We start from the raw sequence: 20,061 nt of genomic DNA on the forward strand, positions 1-20,061 counted from the left end.
AACTACTCTCATGTGTAATAATCTACCCATCAAACTGTCTAAATGCGAATTCCACAAAACTGAACTTACTTATTTGGGATATTGTATCTCAAAAGATGGGTTGAAAATGGATCCGGGCAAAGTCAAAGCTGTTCAAGACTGGCAAACCCCCACAACTCGTAAAGAACTACAATCCTTCCTGGGGTTTGCCAATTTCTATAGAGAATTTATACAAAACTTTGCCCAAATAACTCTTCCCCTCACTGAACTCCTAAAAACAAAAGATAAAGGGGAGCAAGCTAAACAGCCAAAAGCTAAACTGAATTGGATGCCACAATGCCAATTAGCTTTTAATCAATTAAAGCAGCAATTTGTATCTGAACCAGTGCTGCAGCACCCCGATGAAAATCACCCCTTCATAGTGCAGGTGGACGCCAGTGATACGGCGATTGGAGGCGTCCTTCTCCAGCGGGGAACAGACAATATTCTCAGACCCTGTGCATACCTTTCTCGTAAATTTACTGAAGCAGAAAGAAATTGGAATGTGTGGGAGAAGGAGGCATTTGCTGTAAAAGCGGCGCTCTCCACTTGGAGACATTGGCTCGAAGGGGCGCGTCATCCGTTTGAAGTTTGGACCGATCATAAAAATTTAGAAGCGTTACGTAGTCCCCAAAGGCTCAATGCCAAACAATTGAGATGGGCGGAATACTTCTCAAAATTCAACTTCACCCTCCAATTCCTACCAGGCAAAACCAATTTTTTAGTGGATGCCCTTTCGCGCATGCCCCAACATAAAAGCAAGCGGGAGGAGACAATAGACACAGTGTTTTCGCCTACTCAATTAGGGGGTGTGGTTACTATGCGCAGTCACACGGCGCAACCTCCTCAAGCAGACAATGGGTGGAGACAAAAACTGAAAAGCGAAGTCGAAAAGGAGGGGGATAATATTCCCAAAGACAAATTAGTTCAATCTGAACAGGGGGAGTGGCTTTCGGGTAATCGATTCTATGTACCAAAGAATTTAAGGAAAGAAGTACTACATCACTGTCACGATGCCCCAACAGCTGGCCACTATGGATATTTAAAAACTCTTCATCTGGTTCAGAGGCAATTTTGGTGGCTGGGCATGCGCAAAGACATTTCACAATACGTAGCTTCATGCCCCATTTGTCTCAGCGCCAAATCGCATAAGGGCAAACCCCCTGGACTTTTACAACCCCTTGAAACTCCAAATAGACCATGGGAAATTATTTCTATCGATTTCATCACAGATCTTCCCCCCTCCAAAAATCACACTTGCATTTTAGTGGTTGTAGATCTGTTTTCAAAGCAAGCTCACTTCATTCCTTGCACTACAATGCCTTCAGCAAAGAAATTGGCAGATATTTTTCTGAAATACATTGTAAAACTCCATTCTTTTCCGTCTAAGGTGATATCTGACCGCGGCGGACAATTCGTTGCCAACTTCTGGCGGGAGCTTATGCAACTAATGGGAATTGAACAAGGTTTAAGTTCAGCACACCATCCGCAAACCGACGGGCAGTCCGAAAAAACTAATCAAAAAACTAATCAACAGTTTCTCCGTTGTTATATTAATTTCCAACAGGACAATTGGATTGATTTGTTACCTTTAGCTGAATTTTCTTACAACAATAGTGTACATTCATCTACCGGAGAAACACCCTTCAAAGTTGTGTATGGCTACCATTTAAAACCATTTCCTTTTGAGGCTCTCCCCCCTGCAACTGCCTCCCGTGATGTTTCAGAATGGTGGGGGGAGGCAGCTCAGCAATGGATGCTTATTCAACAACATCTTAACAAAGCCAAACAGGACTATAAAAAATACGCTGATCGCCACTGTGCGGCCGACTGGGAATTACAACCCGAAGACCTCGTGTATTTATCTACAAAGAATTTGAAAGTCGCCCAAACCAGCCGCAAATTAGCACTGAAATACCTGGAACCCTTTCCAATCAGGAAAGTCATTAATAAAGTGACCGTAGCACTCGATTTACCAAAAAACCTTCGCCACGTCCATCCGACTTTCCACATCAGCTTGCTGAAGAGAGTCCCTCCAGCAGACCAATGGCACACCCGTGCTCCTCCCATTCCAACTTTAATCGATGATCAAGTCCATTATGAAGTACAACAGATTTTGGACTCTAAAATCAAACGTAATAGGCTGTTTTACCTTATTAGATGGAAGGACTTTGATTCTGGGTTTGATGAGTGGGTGGAGGATATTCATGTTCATGCCGCTCGGTTAATCAAATCCTTTCACAATCTCTACCCTCTCAAGCCGGGGGGAAGGGCATTTTAGACGGGGCAGAAATGTCAGGTCTGATATATGTATTCTGTATTCTGACCAGAGAGACTGTCAGTATTTAAGCTCTTTAATGCTGTCAGTATTTTAAGCTCTTCCCTTGCAGGTGCCAAGCAGCCCAGCAACACTTATCTCAACAAAGAGCACTGTTTTGACTACAGCCTTTCCAGCCTTGGGAAAGTTTCATTCTCTCAGCTTCAAGCCGCATGTTTTGTGAACTGTGGGGGGAGGATGGGATTTGCTGGGCTATGCTATTCTGTATCTGAACCCTTACCTTCATTCGTAACAATATACGTGTACCAGCCAGGATATTGAATCTTGGCCAGTGGACTATAATGGTTGTTTTTATTCAGTAAAATCTTTTGGAACCAATGGACTCATGTCTAATTGCAAGAGATAGTCTGGATTGCAACTTTTAATAAGCCACAGTCTGACAGTCCTTTTCCATTGACCATTGGTTAGATTCCATGTGAAAGAAAATCATTTAAAAGTACATAAACATTCTCAAAAATAAATTAATATTCTAATACCAAATTAATACAAGTAATGATTTTCTTCCAAAAAGAGCAAATAACTGGACATGTTCAAAGCATATGCTTAAGAGACACATATTGTAAGGTACAATGCCAACAATTGGACACTCCTTCACTAAAAAGGTGCTGTAGTATCCAATATACCCTAAACATAATTCTTTGCTGAATAAGTCCCAGTTTAAGATCCATGGAAGCAACAGGTATAATGCTTAAAGCCATGTCCCACGCCTTTGGTAGAATTGGACAATCTAGTTCACTATTCCATTCATCACTGAGATTCTGACATCAAGTATTTATAATAAATATTGTAGGTTTTGTTTTCTGCACTGATTCAATAAGAGTTTCCAGAAGCAGAGGTGATTCTGCTTCCACAGGGCCATATTTAAATACCAACAAATGTTGCAATTGGAAATATTGCCATTCAGCAACAGTTGGCAAATCATATCTAGATCTCAGCTGAGAAACTAACAAAAACTCATCATCATAGCCTATCAACTGATCCTCAGTAAAAATCCCCCCATCTATCCAAGCCTTCCATAAGAAAGATTTCCTCCCAATTAAAAAGGTTTTCATGCCACTATGCCCAAATTGAATTGGGAACTCTGCTTTGATTTAGGGAATCAAAAGGTCATCACAATTAGTCACCACTGCTGATTTATAAGGGGAATGTACTTTTCCTGGATCACACCAAAAGGAAAAGCCTCCAGCAATAGGTACAATTCTGACTTTTTGCGCATTAAACATCAAAGGTATATATCAGAGGCAACCCCAATAGCATTACAAAGGAACATCAATGAATGAATAATGTTAAGATTAATCTTTCTCTCACTTGCCAGAGAAGTCAGCATATAGATCCTGCATTTAAAAGCTTTCTCTGAAGCTGTTGCATCCTTTCAATATGTCAGTGCTATTAAGAAAGATAAGGGACTTCAAAAAACACCTCTCTGTAAGTAAACCAACTCCTCGTCTCCAACAAGGCAGTAGATATCATAATTCAGAGCCTCTGAACTTTCCGTCTACATGTTAAATAAATAAAGGTACCCAATGGGAAAAGAGGCATGTGCAAAGTGTTCATGTTAATTACCCTCATTTACATTACACCTATAAAGGTGTAAAGATACCACTCCACCTCCACCCCCAAGCACTGTGCTTTGTCCCTCATGGCCCAAGTCTTTCTCTGGATCTATTTTCATCAATCTTTTCTGGCTGTAAGTCCTTTATCCAGCCTGGATCAAATTGTCCTTTTTGGATCAAATTTTTCTGGTTTCACTGTCCAGGCTACCCAAAGACTAATTCCCCTTTCTTTATTTCATGCACCCTCTCTTTGGGGCCCTTTTATATGCCTTCTTCATTTTCCTCTTCTGGAAAAAATACCTTTTTCTTGAACTTATCTGCCAACCTTTACTCTTGATTCATCTTCTGCTGCAAGAATGAATGCAACTTTCAGCTGCCTTCAATGGCTCTGTATGTCTGGATACTTGTGAGCATGTGTGGGTGGTTTTTACTTTATTCTAATAGCATCCGGTGCTCTGTCTGGTATCTACAATGCTAAACTTTCCTTTTTACATTGTACCACCAAATTTGGAATATTACCAGTAAGAATAGTAGAAAAAGACCTCCTAGTTGTCATCTCTTCAGAACAGGTCATGTGGTCTTGTTTCACACCCACATCTGCACATTAAGGAAAAACAACACCAGAAGTGCCTAATTTTAGGTCCATTTGTTTAGTATGTAGTGGAAACAACCCCCTCTAGCTTATTGAATGTGTGCAGTTCAACACTCCTATCTTCATTTATATTTTCATTGTGGTGTTCTTATTAATCTTTGCTTCAGTAACCATTACTTTGATGTTGTACGGTATTTTAATTAAGCTTTGTGTTAGAACTTAGAGGTTTATGTCTGCCTGGTGAGTGGGAAATTGTACTGTAGACTGGTCTTGTTCTTGCTCTGTGTTTTTTGTAGTGCAGTTTTGATCATTGCTTTCATTATTATTCCTGTATTTGTTTATCTTGAGTTAGTAAACATTTTTATACCAGAAACTGGTATAAGTTGTCAAAGTGGTTATTTTGATGGTTGTCAGTAATGCTAATTCTCAAATAGAAAGCTGTAACTTGAGAGAACTATGAGATCTTTCTCTGCTTTAATAAATAGGGTTTGCACCTGACAACCAGGAACAGACATTCTACAGGACACAGGAAAGATCCCAGTATAAAAATTCACCCAGTGCCTGGGAGATTAAGTCATGAATGGAATGTTCATGCTAATGCAGAGTGACTGAGGTGATTGATTTACTGCCCCACCAGTTGTGGGCATTTGACTATGACAAAAAAGGGTCTTCCTGAATTACCCCACTTAGCACATTCTTCCATGATTGCATCCCCACCCTAAGATCAAGGAATGATCAGTCAGCCCCGGTAAATTTGCTGCTCCTTTGGGAACACTTAATCTAAACCTCTAAATTCATCAATTCAGCTCCAGGAAGATTCATTAGCAAACTGCCTTTTTACAATCCTCCAGAAGAACACTCTGCATTTCCTTTAACACACCCTGGCAGCAGTAATCAAAGATAATCAAACCTTTGTCATTCCCAGGAGATGACCTTTAAGGTCTTTGTCCAAATGGCTGAGGGGACTCCCCAGCCTCAGGACATGTTTTGCCCTATAAAAATCAGGGCTCTTGCCCCATTCAAATCGTACACACTGGATCTGAGTGCTGTACCCTTAGGGTCACTTTCCCTAAGACTCTCTCCTGGCTGAGAACGTGGGATATTCTAAAACTCTCTTTCTCCATGGACTAATCTACTCTCCGAAGAGGTAATTATCGCCTGAAAATCCCTTAAACCTATTCCACTATCACCATTGCTTTTCATAGGCATTTAGTGTGCTGATGAGCTATCTCTTGTGTGTATGGGTGTGTGTTTTCCCCTTTTAATAAAAATACTCCTTTATTCAAGATCATAAGCCTTGTTTGCTTCCTTGGGGAGGGGACCATGTAAATACTGGTGGAGATCCCATTGTTACCCCTCATGTATAGCCTTCTTCTTTGTCGCTAATTCCCCCAACTCACAAGGAGCCCCATTCCGAGTAACAATGTCACCATAACTTAAATTTTGAGACGCATTTTCACTTTGTGCTTTACCTAGCACTGAAACAGATTTAGAGAGAAGAAATTTTAAATCAAATTTTTCTCTCAGAATTTCATGTTGATTTTCTAATTCAATTTCTTTAGCTGGAGTCAAGGATTTGAGAAGGAAACTGTGTGAAAAGTCTGGATTTAGTAAGATGCTGGTGAACATTCTTGCCATGAAATTCTTCACTAAGACTTAAAACTTAAATGGAATTTTCTAAAGAATGTGTAGTGTTTTGCCATATAAATATTTTTCTGTGTTTTGTTTCTGAAAATTAATGTGAGGCTTTGAATGTATGTTTGCTATGGTTTAAAATGCAGACCTTTAGGAGAGAAAGAAAGGGGGCTGGACGGGTGAGTGAAGTGTGATGTGATTGGATAGTAGCTGTATCCTAGGGGCAGAATGAGCTGCTAGTTTTAGAGAGGGATTCTCGGGGAAAGAGTTCTGTGTGTTCTGGAAGTGTTGTGAAGACCTGTTCTGGGGAAGAAGGGAGGAGTGAGGTGTTGTAAACTGAGGGAAGTCTGTATTCTTTTTTGTGGTGGATATTATTAGCCTAAGTGGCAACTGGAGAAAAATAAGTCCTTCTGTCTGAGTAAGTTTAGCAACATTTGAAAATCTGTACCGATCTTGAAACCATTACACTTAAGTTAATGGGCCCGAAACAGCCCAGATTGGGCCCAATTCACCCTGAATTGGGCCATTGCCAGGCAGGGGACCCCTCCCCGACCTGGCAGCAGCCCGATCCTGGCCATTTTGGGCCCAAATTGGGCTGAAATAGGCCCGAAATGGCCAAAATGAGCCTGCAATGCCCTGGATTGGGCCTGATTTGGCCTGGATGGGCCGCTGCCACATGGGGGAGTGATCCCAGAATCTTCCCCCCACACACACCACATGTGCTTCCCCCCTCCAGAAGCAGGCTTACCTTAACGGCCATTTGCTCCAGGGGAACTGATCCCCATCTGGAGATCAGAAGATGGGGCCACCACACACAGAGAGGTGCCTTAACACCATTCTGGAGCATTCCAGCAGAAAAAAAAGCTCTGGTGAGGGCCATAATCTTAATCATATGAATGTATTCACAAGACCAGCCAATATTTCAAAAACCTTGAAAAAAGTGAACTTGGAATGATGTTAGACTAGCCAACAGGCTTAAAAACAAATATGTGAACCAACTCTAATTGTAGATTATTTTGAATTAAACAAAGTTTTACATCAAACATGAAATCTGTAGTATAATCATCAATCACATAGATCTCAATTGAATCTACCCAAGATACAACACTTGAATGTGGAGAGATCCCATGAAGCACAACAGAGTCCTACCCCCTCCTCTTATTGATCTTACACACAGATATCATGCCATGATAGAGAATAGGAGATCCCATTCCTTGACAAAGCAGGCCTGCCTGTGAGAGAGAAGCCAGCATCTCAGCCCCACCCTTCTCTGTGCCTGAGGTACTTTAACAACGTTGCCTCCAGGAGCCTGAGCTGCCAGAGAGGGAGGGAGGGAGAAGAGCAACCGCCTGCCTGCCTGCCTGTGAGAGAGAAGCCAGCCTCTCAGCCCCACCCTCTCTGTGCCTGAGGTACTTAAGAACGTTGCCTCCAGGAGCCTGAGCTGCCAGAGAGGGAGGGAGGGAGAAGAGCAACCGCCTGCCTGCCTGTGAGAGCGAAGCCAGCCTCTCAGCCCCACCCTTCTCTGTGCCTGAGGTACTTTAACAACGTTGCCTCCAGGAGCCTGAGCTGCCAGAGAGGGAGGGAGGGAGAAGAGCAACCACCTGCCTTGCCTGTGAGAGTGAAGCCAGTCTCTCAGCCCCGCCCTTCTCTGTGCCTGAGGTACTTTAAGGACATCTTGAAGTGCCTCGGTTGCTTGAATTAATGTTGTGCTCGTCTGTTGTTGTTGTGTGGAAAGGAGAGTAAGTTGGATGATGGTGGACATAGGGAGGAGGGCCAGCATGGGGTCAGGGATCCCAGTCCTCTGGGGACGTGGGAGGTATGATGGTGGGAGCTGGTCTCAGTTGAGAAGGGCACGGAGATATAGAATGGCTCAGTGCCCTTCTAACCAGCATCCCATCCTGAGAAACGCTGGTGATGGAGCTAGGAAAAACAACCTTCCTTCGACACTGATGTTGTGCAATGCCAGGTCTATAAACAATAAGACTGCAACGCTGCAAGATCTCTTTGCGGTGAGTGATGTGGACCTGGTATGCGTGACCAAAACCTGGGTGAGGGAGAGTGAAACAGTTGCCCTGGGAGAACTGACCCCCCCCAGGATATTCGGTCCTCCACCAGTCCTGAATAGGAGGTCGGGGGAGAGGGGTGGCAATTCTTGCCTGTGAGTCTTTCTCCTTCAGGCTGCTCCCCACCTCTGAGATCTCTGGCATTGAATGTGTAGGCCTGGTTTGGGGTGCCGAGGAGAGTTTGGCTATCTGTCTGGCGTACCAACCGCCTAGCGCACCAGCATATACCCTGTCGTGCCTCCTAGAGGTGGTAGCGGGGTGGGCCTTGGGGTACTCCAGACTGATGGTGCTGAGGGACTTCAATATCCATGTCGATGATGCCTCCTCTGTGCAGGCTGCAGACTTGGTGTCTTCCATGGCAGCACTGGGACTCTCCCAATTTGTATCGACCCCTACACATCAAGCAGGCCACACGCTAGATTTGATCTTTGGGATGGGGTTAAATGTGGATCTGGAAGTGGTAGAACCAGTGCCATGGTCAGACCACTCAGTCCTGAGGGCTTGGCTGGGGATACCACCTTCCCCCCCTCGCAAGGGTGATGAGCTGATTTATGCTCGCCCATGGAGACTTATGGACCCAATGGGGTTCCAGAATGCTTTGCGGGATCCAGTGCTCCATGGCGGTTCATTAGATGAGCTGGTGGAGGAATGGCAGTGCTGGCTCTCCAAAGCCATCAACAAAATTGCCCCGTCTCCCTCTTTGCCCCTGTGCAAGACAGGTTCCCTGGTATACAGAGGAGTTCCGACAGAAGAAGCGGGAGTTGATGGCTTGAGCAAGTGTGGCAACGATCTCGGGATGAAGAGGCAAGATCATCTTATAGGACATTTATGAAAGCCTATGAGGTTGCAGTGAAGGCTGAGAAGGAAGAGTTTTATGCAGCCTCCATCGCGTCAGCTAGCTCACACCCAGCAAGATTGTTTAATGTGGTTTGGTCATTGGTCTCCTTGCCAGAGGGAGGCCGTCAAATTTTGAATTCGGATATTAGCTGTGAGGCTTTTGGGAGCTTTTCTGCTGATAAAATCTTGTCTCTCCACCGCGACTTTCCAGCCACAGTTGATTCAGGGAATGAGCTAGAGACCCCTTGGCCGTCTTCGGGGCCAATATTTGATCATTTCAGCCCACTCTTTGGGGATGAGATTGACAGCACCCTGCAATCAGTTAGGACCTCCACATGTCCCTTGGACCCATGCCCATTGTGGCTGGTAAAGGCCAGTGCTGAGGGGCTGTGGTCCTTGCTGGAGGCCATTGTTAACCTATCCTTAGGCTCCAAGGTTTTTCCTGGGCCATTAAAGGAAGCTGTGGTGAGGCCTCTTTTAAAGAAACCATCGCTGAACCCCACCGACCTAGTCTATTACCACCCGGTTTCGAACCTCCCGTTTCCGGGAAAGGTGATTGAGCAGGCAGTAGTGGAACAGCTGCTGGGCTTCCTGAAGGATGTCTTGGCCCTAGACCCCTTCCAGTTTGGGTTCTGTCCGGGACATGGGACAGAGATGTTGCTGGTCACCCTCACAGACGATCTTCGTAGACATCTGGATCGAGGCAGCTCATTGCTGCTGATATTATTGGATCTGTTGGCAGTGTTCGATACAGTCGATGATGATCTTCTGACTCACCACCTCGCTGATGTGGGGATATGAGGGACTGCCTTACAGTGGTGTGTCTCTTTTCTCCACGGTCGGGGACAGAGGGTGGCACTTGGGGAGAAATTGTCATCCCACCACACTTTGGTTTGCGAGGTCCCACAGGGAGCAATACTCTCCCCCTTATTGTTTAACATCTATATGCGCCCCCTTGGTACAAAATTTCAGACTTGGGTGTCATCAATATGCAGATGATACCCAGTTGTATCTGTTGATGGACGGCTGGCCCGGCTCAGCCCCAGTTGTCCTGGAACATGCTTTTGCAGCCGTGACTGGTTGGTTGAGGCAGAGTCGGCTGAAACTGAACCCGATGAAGACAGAGGTCCTGTACTTGAGCCACAGGAGATTAGGTTTGGGACTCCGGCTCCTGGCCCTCTATGGGACACCTTTAGTGTCAGTTCCAAGGGTTAAGAGCCTGGGGGTGATCTTGGATGCCTCCCTGAAAATGGAGGCACAGGTCACAGCGGCTGTCAGGTCCTCTTTTTTCCATTTGCGGCAGACCAGGCAACTTGTCCCTTACCTGTCAACCCGTGACTTAACTACAGTGATCCAAGCAATGGTCATCTCTAGGCTAGATTACTGTAACTCGCTCTACTCAGGGCTGCCCTTGAGCCTGAGCTGGAGATTACAGCTGGTACAAAATGCAGTGGCGTGTGTTATTACTAGAGTGCCAAATAAGGAACATATAACACACATATAACACCGTTCTTACGCGAGCTTCATTGGTTGCCAGTGGAGTACCGGATTAGATTCAAGGTTCTGGTATTGACCTATAAGGCCCTGAGTGGACTGGGACCAGCGTATCTATGGGACTGTCTCTCCCCATATATTCCCCAGAGGACCCTTCAATCAAGGAACAAACAGCTGTGGGTGGTCCCTGGCCCCAAGGAGGCCCGCCTAGTCTCGACTAGAGCCAGGACCTTTTCGGTCCTGGCTCCCACCTGGTGGAACGCTCTGTCTGCTGAAATCAGGGCCCGGCAGGACTTACTATCCTTCCACCGGACCTGCAAGACAGAGTTGTTCCACCAGGCATATGGCTGAGGCTGGGCCTCCACTGGCCTGAAAAAAGGGGTGTATAAAATCTTAACCCTCCCTGTGAAGGCTGTCCACCATCCTGTTTTAAACGTATGTGGATTTTATTGTATTTTAATGTTTTTATTGCATTTTATATTTTAATATGCTGTTATACGTCCTGAGCCTGCTCGCAGGGAGGGCGGAATAGAAATTTGAAATACATACATACGTACGTACGTACATACATACATACGTACGTACATACATACATACATACATACATACATACATACATAAGGGTATGGAAAGGCATACAGATCTCCCACGACAAGAATTCGCTTGATGTTTTCCTTGTTCATTATGATGTAAGCCCCACTTACTCCCCCCACCCCGTGAGGCAGGTTTTCTGTCCAAAACAGTCAAGGTAGCTTGCTGTGGCTGGGCAGCCTTTGGTAGTGTGTCTCTGAATATAATTTAAAAGTCTTTTTGTCCCACATTTTAAACTTATGTATTTATGGCTTAAATCCCAGCCTAAATATTTGGCAGTGGAGAAACAAGAACCCATGTAAAAATGTAGGCAGGGAAAGAAAAGCAGAGGTAAATTTTGATTGCAAAACAGAACATTTCACAAGCATTAGACAAAGTAATCTTCTTAAAGCTTAGTTTCAGTAGTTACAGAATTTAAAAATGAGAGGTGGATTGTTTCAGACTTAGGTTACTTTAACAATAATAATAATAATAACATTCAATTTATATACTGCCCTTCAGGATGACTTAACACTCACTCAGAGCGGTTTACAAAGTATGTCATTGTTATGACCCTTACTTTCTCTAGGGTCAATTTTGCCTTTAATCTTTCCCTTAACACCCTCTGGGTAGTTTGCTGACACCAGGAATATTGTATTCCAATATATTTTATTTAAGTTTCTCTTTGGTAACATTCCTAAGCGTCAGGCTCCTTCGTGCTTCTATGTGGCCCTGAGGATAGGAATGGGATAAAGCAATGACAGCTACTCTGGGATATAACAAAACAAAATAAACTTTTATTTAGTCAAGAAGCGTATCGGTTTCATAAATGTAGTTCTCGGTTCTTAAAGTTACTTCCTATAAACTCATTCACACAGATCTCTTCTAAGGCTTCACACACAGTTAGCCTCTTTCTCTAACTCAATATTTCTCTCAAAGAAATGCTTAAACTCCTCAGGCAGCACACAGCTAGCCTCTCTTTCTCTGACTCTCATTCACAGAAATATTAAACCTGCTCAGGCAGCACACAGCTGGCCTCTCTTTCCCTGACTGAGTGTCCTTTCACAAACATGCTCAGTTCAGGTTCCACACAGGTTATATTTCTCTCATAAATACTTCAATATACTCAGGCAGCACACAGCTAGCCTGCTTTCTTCTGACTGAAACTTTTCTCTCTGCCCTGTCAGTCTCAAACTGCATCCACTCCGCCCACACTTTCAGTCATCAACCCATCATATCACTCACTCATCCCTCTCTTTCACCCCCACTCTTCACCTATCTCACCAAGCATTTAAAGATACATGCACACATTTACTTGAAATCATTACAGTCATTATTATCCCCACAACAAAACACCCTGTGAGGTGGGTGGAGCTGAGAGAGCTCCAAGAAGCTGTGAGTGACCCAAGGTCACCCAGCTGGCTTCAAGTGGAGGAGTGAGGAATCAAACCTGGTTCTCCAAATTAGAGTCCCGCACTCTTAACCACTACACCAAACTGGCTGCACTTTACAGCTTAGGTGTCCTGACTTCAATAGAGCACTCTTTTCCCTTTACATCAGACGTAGGGTCCTCCTCAGAGCCAAACTCCCCTCTTTAGACACTGGGCAGGAATTGTTCCCCTCCAAAAGACATCACCCTGATCACTTGGCTGAAAGGGAGTCTCCTTTCACTACCCACTTCCTCTGCCAACAACACACACCCCAGTTCTATCTTGTCTGTGTAAATTAGTGCTGGCTTTCACACTTAAGTGCTTTAACTAAAGTCTTCTTTAAATCTAAAGCTGTCCCAGTTACAGCAATCTTTTCCTGTTTCCACACAGAGTGTTACTAGTCTGAGCCTCCTTGTCAGACTTAAAACTTCAACAGCTTCAACAATTCTGTCAGCACCAATTGTTACCTTCTCACTAGCCTGTTACAGAGATGGGGGGAGAAACCTGTCAATCATTCTCCCTGTGGGCAGTATTTTAACCTTTTCACTTCCACTCTCTGGGTGCTACACTAGGTAAAGCTCATTCCATCACCCTCCTGCACACATGTGAGGGGGAAAGAAAATACCATTCTTTTAAGCCCCATGCAGTTTCCTCCATACATAGGCACCATGCGCATGGCAGTGGCAGAATGGGTCTGTTCAACATTTGGAAGCTTGGAGAAGTGTTTTTCCCTTCTAAAAAGGACAAGGGGGGTACTTAACCCAAACAAAATTGAATTAAGAACCAAGACGGTTAAAGGAATCCCAGTCAAAGGGCCAAATATGGAAATTACTAAATATAGAACATAAATATATGTATCTGTGGAGAAACACCATTCTGTTTGTGGAGTTAACTTTCTATGGGCTGCAGAAGGGAGGGGCCAGTTCTGGAGTACAATGTGATTGGAGGGAGAGCAAGTCAGTGGGAGTTGGAAGTTGACAGTTGGTGGCTGGAGAGTTGAGGGAAGGATGGCTCTGAGGGGAGATGTAGATCTAATGTAACCCCAGGTATCAAAGGATTGGGCCTGCCCTACACAACATCTAATTAGGGCACGAGGGAGATAGAGTAAGGGTTTCTGTTTATGTTTTATTATTCCTTCTGTTCACTGTATATTTGTCTGAGTATAGTTAGAAGTAGGGGTGTGCAATTCGGTATTCTGATTAGGTTAAAAATACCGAATCAGGGCCACTTTGGTTTTTTTCAGTATTACCGAAACTTTTTCTGAATACTGAAAAATTTTGGTAATACTGAAACAGTGATTGCCAAAACAATTCGGCCATTGTTTTCAATGAGAAAACCTTCTCCCAGCTTTCCGGGAGTCTGGGGGGGCCAATTTCTGTCCAAATCACACCAAACTTGGTAGAGACCTTCTCCTAACTCTCCTCTAACTACCCTCCAAGGTTCAGAAAGATTGGACTTTGGGGGCATGTTATGCCCCCCAAAAAAGGTGCCCCTGTCCTCCTACACTCTCCATGGTTCTCTGTGGGGAAAAACAAGTCCTATACCTAGGTGGCTTGGGGTGGCATTTCTCAAGCAAAATACAACCAACTTTCAGGGGACCTGCTCCCACCTGTCCTCCCACCCTCCACCAAGTTTCAGGCAGATTCCACTTTGGGGGGCCATTTTACAGCCTCCCAAAGAAGGTGCCCCTATCCACCTCCACTCCACTATTCCCTATGGGGGAAATAAGAGAGGCTTGTCTGGCTAGGGGTGGCATTTTGCATGCAAAATGCCCCCAAACCTCAAAGGACTTCCTCCTACCTGTCCTCCCTCCACCAAGGCTCAAGCAGATCTCACTTTGGGGGGCCATTTTATGGCCTCCCAAAAATGCTGCTCTTAGCCTTCCCTTTCTCCATTATTTCCTATGGGGGAAATAAGACAGGCTTGTCTGATTATGGGTAGCATTTTGCATGCAAAATGACCCCAAACTTCAGGGGTCCATCTCCCACCTGTCCTCCCACTCTCTACCAAGGCCCAAGCTGATCCCACTTTGGGGGGGGCATTTTATGGCCTCCCAAAGATGCTGCTCTTAGCCTCCCCTTTCTCCATTATTTCCTATGGGGGAAATAAGACAGGCTTGTCTAGCTAGGGGTGGCATTTTGCATGCAAAATGCCCCCAACCTTCAGGGGCCCGTCTCCTACCTGTCCTCACACCAAAGACAGTGTGTGTGGTATTTGGCAGTTTGGGTGCAGGTGGACTGTGGCTGTGGCCATTGGCAGCCCCAATCCCATGTGTTTCTCTGGTGTGGAAGTCTTCCCCACAGTAGAAAGACAAAGTGGTGTGGCAGGAGAACCACCTTTGGGGGGGGCATAAAATGGCCCCCCGAAGTGGGATTAGCTTGGGCCTTGATGGAGGGTGGGAGGACAGGTAGGAGATGAGCCCCTGAAGGTTGGGGGCATTTTGCATGCAAAATGCCACCCATAGCCAGACAAGCCTGTCTTATTTCCCCCATAGGAAATAATGGAGAAAGGGGAGGCTAAGAGCAGCATCTTTGGGAGGCCATAAAATACCCCCCCCCAAGTGAGATCATCTTGGGCCTTGGTAGAGGGTAGGAGGACAGGTGGGAGATGGGCCCCTGAAGTTTGAGGGCATAGCCAGACAAGCCTGTCTTAGCGGAATAGTGGAGTGGAGGTGGATAGGGGCACCTTCTTTGGGAGGCCGTAAAATGGCCCCCCAAAGTGGAATCTGCCTGAAACTTGGTGGAGGGTGGGAGGACAGGTGGGAGCAGGTCCCCTGAAAGTTGGTTGCATTTTGCTTGCAAAATGCCACCCCAAGCCACCTAGATATAGGACTTGTTTTTCTCCATAGAGAACCATGGAGAGTGTAGAAGGATGGGGGCACCTTATTTGGGGGGGCATAACATACCCCCCAAAGTCCAATCTTTCTGAACCTTGGAGGGTAGTTAGAGGAGAGTTAGGAGAAGATCTCCACCAAGTTTGGTGTGATTTGGACAGAAAATGCCCCCCCCAGACTCCCGGAAAGCTGGGAGAAGGTTTTCTCGTTTAAAACAATGGCCGAATCAAGCCGAAACGCGAATACCGAATCAGCTTGCTGTTTCGGTATTCCCTGAATACCGAAACGGTTTCCTGATTCAGTTAAAACCAAATCAGGTTTAATGAAACAGGCAGGCCTTGCACACCCCTAGTTAGAAGTTAAATAAGTGAGTTTTGGAATTTATGAAGGATGAAAGCTCTTCTGTTCCACATAGTCCCCCAACCGTTTGTGCCCACTAGCAGAGGAGGGAGGTTAGGAGGCTGTCCCGCCTAACCAGGTCCCCATACAGGGACAGTGGTGGCAGCAACTACCCGGAGACAGGAAAGGGAGACAGCCCCTTCAGGTGTCCGGCCAGAGGCAAAACGGGAGGGGTAGGCAGAGCAGGGTCTACCAGTGGGAGGAAAGGCCCTGTTTTGCCACAATATTGATATACAAAAATACAAGTATTTATTACAGAATAATATAAAAATGATTACAGGTCCAAATATAGCCTCAATTCAGATTAAAATCATACCAAAAACTCAAACAAAAGCCTTATGTGACCTTGACCGAACGTGTTTCAGCCATCTGGCCTTCTTCAGTGGTCAGTGTTTTTCCCCTCTACATGTGACCAGTTGGCATCCCTGTGAAAGATAAAGGCAAATGCCAGTAAGCATGTGCTCATAAAAATAAGGAACCTAATACAGGGATGATAAAAATCCTATTTTTATGTAAAATTAAATAAGCCATCCCTAGACCCAACTATTATTATTAACTATTGACCAAGATCAAATATCCTCTCTTAGAGCAAAATGTTGAAGCAGATGGTGGTCATGCATTTCTAGGCACTGAAAATGCATGTTGTTTGTTTGTTTGTTTGTGTGTTTGTTTGTTTGTTGAATTTTATCCCATTTTTCTTCCCAAAAGGAACCAACATGTCTTGCAACAACTCCAAGCAAATGGAACAATACTATGGCTTGTTTGTTAGGAATCTATTGTTGGTTCATCCACAACTAACACCTGAGAGTCAAAGACCAAGAGTGTCTGTTGCCTTTCAGCTCATGCATCTAGCCACATCCAAGCTTTATGGTACGTTCAGGAAAAGGAAGGCAAACTTAACCCAAATGGAACTCAGCTGCTGCTGAAATTCTGGCAACAAGCCAGCATGATTTTCCTCCACTCCACCTCACCCCCAGTAGGCATGCCTCTGGCCACACCCAAGCTTAATTTCAGAACTGAAATTGCCTTGGTCACTTTGATGGATGACCTTTGCCGGGGAGGGGAGTCAACTGTGACTCTATTGATTCTCCAGTACCTCTCACCAATTCGGGCCCGATTCGGGCCACTGTGGAGCATGAGAGCGCTCCCGTGCACTGCAGTGGTCCAATTTGGTCCAATTTGGATGCAAATCGTGCCAAATTGGACCAGATTCAGGCTAAATCAGGGCTGAATCGGGCTGTTACGGAGTGCCAGAGTGTTCACAGGGTGGCCCGTGGCCCACAGGATGACATCACTTCCCAGAAGTGATGCCATCACGTGGGCCAGAAGCACACATGCACAGAGTACACGTGCGAGAAGGAAATGGAACAGGTAGATGCCTGGCCTGCTACCTCCCACACATGTCGTAGGGGGACCTGGCAACCCTATTGGGATCAGGCCCAGCAGCAACCACTGGGTGACTTGTTACTAGGGTTGCCAGATCTCCCAGGGGCCCAAATGGAGCTGCAGGGAGCTGGGGGCTGGGGAGGCAAGGTACTCACCTCTCACATGCGAACAAAATACAGATGCACTCCTGCCCCAGTTTAGAGGCAATTTTTAATGAATTGGGCTTTAGCATGATCTGCAGCTCCCTCATCACACCAGAATTTGATGTTATTTTCTGACACAAAGGAAGAGCATGCACATGTTTCTCCTCCCTGCCTTTCCCCTCCGTCTGCTATGGGAGCAGGTCCAGAGGACAGCCACCTTTCTTCCACACTGCTTGCATGATCCACACAGGCCCAGCTGATTCTACTGTTCAACAGCAGCCACCCTGCTTTGGCTTCCCACTTGAGGGGGGGGGAAGGCAGAGTATAAATGAAGTAAATAAACAAACATGAACATTGCCTAGTTCCTTATTATATCTCCAAGATCTTGAACATTCCATTTTATAATACTGTTGTAACTTATATGGAATCAGATACTATTGAGACATCATTTTATAGCAGCTTTTCTTTAGGGTCAGGTTTGTCGTTTTGAAGATATATTGAGCTAGATCTTGAAAAATATAGCATTTAGCATTTCTACTTCACATTTCAGACCATTAGCTGTTTCCCTTAATACTTGTTATTTACCATCCTCAGAACAATCTTGCAAGATGCATTGTATGGAGAGAGAGTGACCCTCTCAATGAGGTTCATGGCAAAGTAAACTGTGGTTGTGTATGCACACGTGCACAGGTGTGCAAATATGCACACAATGAAGTTGCAACCAACTTGCAGCAACCCTAGCATGGGCTTTCAAGACAAGTTATGAGCAGAGGTAGTTTGCCTTTGCCTTCCTCTGCAGAGCAACTTGGTCGTCTCCCATCCAAGTACCGACCCTGCTTAGCTTTCTAGAAGTAATGAGATCGGGCTGCACCATAACATTCCACTACCCAACTGTGCTAATATTTTGCTAACATTTATTTTTTAATTGATCAGTGTAGACTGTAAAAGTCATATGGTATTACAACACAGTAGTAGCCACAGGATGGAAAGGGCTCTGATACATTTTTTCCTTTGTTTTCATAATCTCTTTTATGAGCCAGGTTTCAATATAGTTACTTATTAATTTGTGTTTTAAAAGAATGCTATTTTGGAAAATGAAAGGAAAAGACAAACAAGGGATTTAATGGCCACATGATGGCAGCACCGTCCCATGGAAGGTATTTCTTGAAGGTGGCAAACACATTCAAAAGCTTTTGATGGAGGCCGGGGGAAGCTGTTAGTCTATAAAGGTGCCACAAAACTCCTGTTTATTTTTATAAGAGGAGCTTACTTATGACTGAAGTAGCTTAGTTATTCAACCACTAAGTAGCACTAAGTTATTCAACCAACTTTTTCATTAGGCAATATGGAAACCAGCATAGAACTCTGGTTCCAGATTTGAAGCTGATGCTACACTGAACGCATCATTATTGAGCTTGCTGAATCCAGACCCTGAGAGAATTGCTTAAAGGGGGAAATCCATTCAGTGAAACTGCTCCATCACTGTGGATTTCTGATGAAAAATCTGCATTGTGAAATTATGCCCAGCTGTCTGCCATTTTTAAAGGCAGAGATATCCTTTCAAAATCTGGACCTGGCAGCCCAAATTGCATTTGAATTCATATAAGGAGAAAGAGAACTGAGACAACATTAGAATGAGAAGGTGCCTTCACGGAATTTGGGGCTCCATGGTGTATGAGGGTTCAACCCTATATTTTATCTAGTGGGAGGGTAAAAGGTGAGGTCACCGGTTCATTATATGAGAATGTAGGAGGTGTGTGATTTTTGTATCTGATAAACTAGACTGATAAACTAGACTACATGCTGGACTCATTTTTGCCCAACAGCAGACAAGGGAGGAGGGGAAATGAGAAGGCCAATGAAGAACCATAACAGCCTATGCCACCGATGTATACATTCTCACTTAACGGATTTTATTTTTAGGTTGCTGTTAGAAAAGGAAACCCTACTTGGTTCTGTGCCATCCATTCCCAGAACATGTGTACCTGAACAGTTAGGCAGGACTGCTAAATCTTAAATCAAAACCCTAAACAAACAGGTTTTGCACCTAAGGCCCATGTGGAATCCAAATTTAGCATTCAAGAAATGGCTTGCGGCAAGCACCACATCTATCTTTTTCCCACTTTCTGTGTGGCTGTGCCCCTGCTGCTTATCCTATTTAGAGTTGCCAATCTTTTTACCGGGCCTGCTCATGTGCTACCTGGCACACAGAGGTGAAGCAGGAATTAAAGAATTAGAGGTGGGGTAAGCATCATCTGTTAAATTTCTGCCTGCTCAGCTGCTATTAAAGACACTGAAGAAGACAGAGTAAGGTGTCACTCACTCCTGTCATTATTGTATTACCTGAAAGGATTGCTTGATAGCAATCCTAAAGAGAGCTACACCCTTCTAAGCTCATTGACTTAATGGGTTTGAAAGGGCGTGACACATCTTAGGACTGCATTATATATGTTTTAGAGTTGCAGGGAAGGCAGAATTTCCTCAGATGTGGTTTTCTATGCAACTTTTAAAGTTATAGAAGCACTCTGAGATCCTGGATTCATTGTTTTTATAGCTGCCTTTGGCTCATTGTGGTAGGAAAGAAAGGAGTTATACATTATACATATCCCATGCAAAGGGATATATCTGACACAACTTCTATGTATATATAATCTGTACATGCACCACTTTTTGTGTTTTGTGTCCATGATGCTGAGACAGAGTATACATAAATTTGTTCACTGGTATGTGAAGAAGGTTCAAGTGAAGTAAGAGTGTGCTTCTGTCTATA

The sequence above is a fragment of the Eublepharis macularius genome, chromosome 2, assembly GCF_028583425.1.
Source record: "Eublepharis macularius isolate TG4126 chromosome 2, MPM_Emac_v1.0, whole genome shotgun sequence".
NCBI classification, from domain to species: Eukaryota; Metazoa; Chordata; class Lepidosauria; order Squamata; family Eublepharidae; genus Eublepharis; species Eublepharis macularius.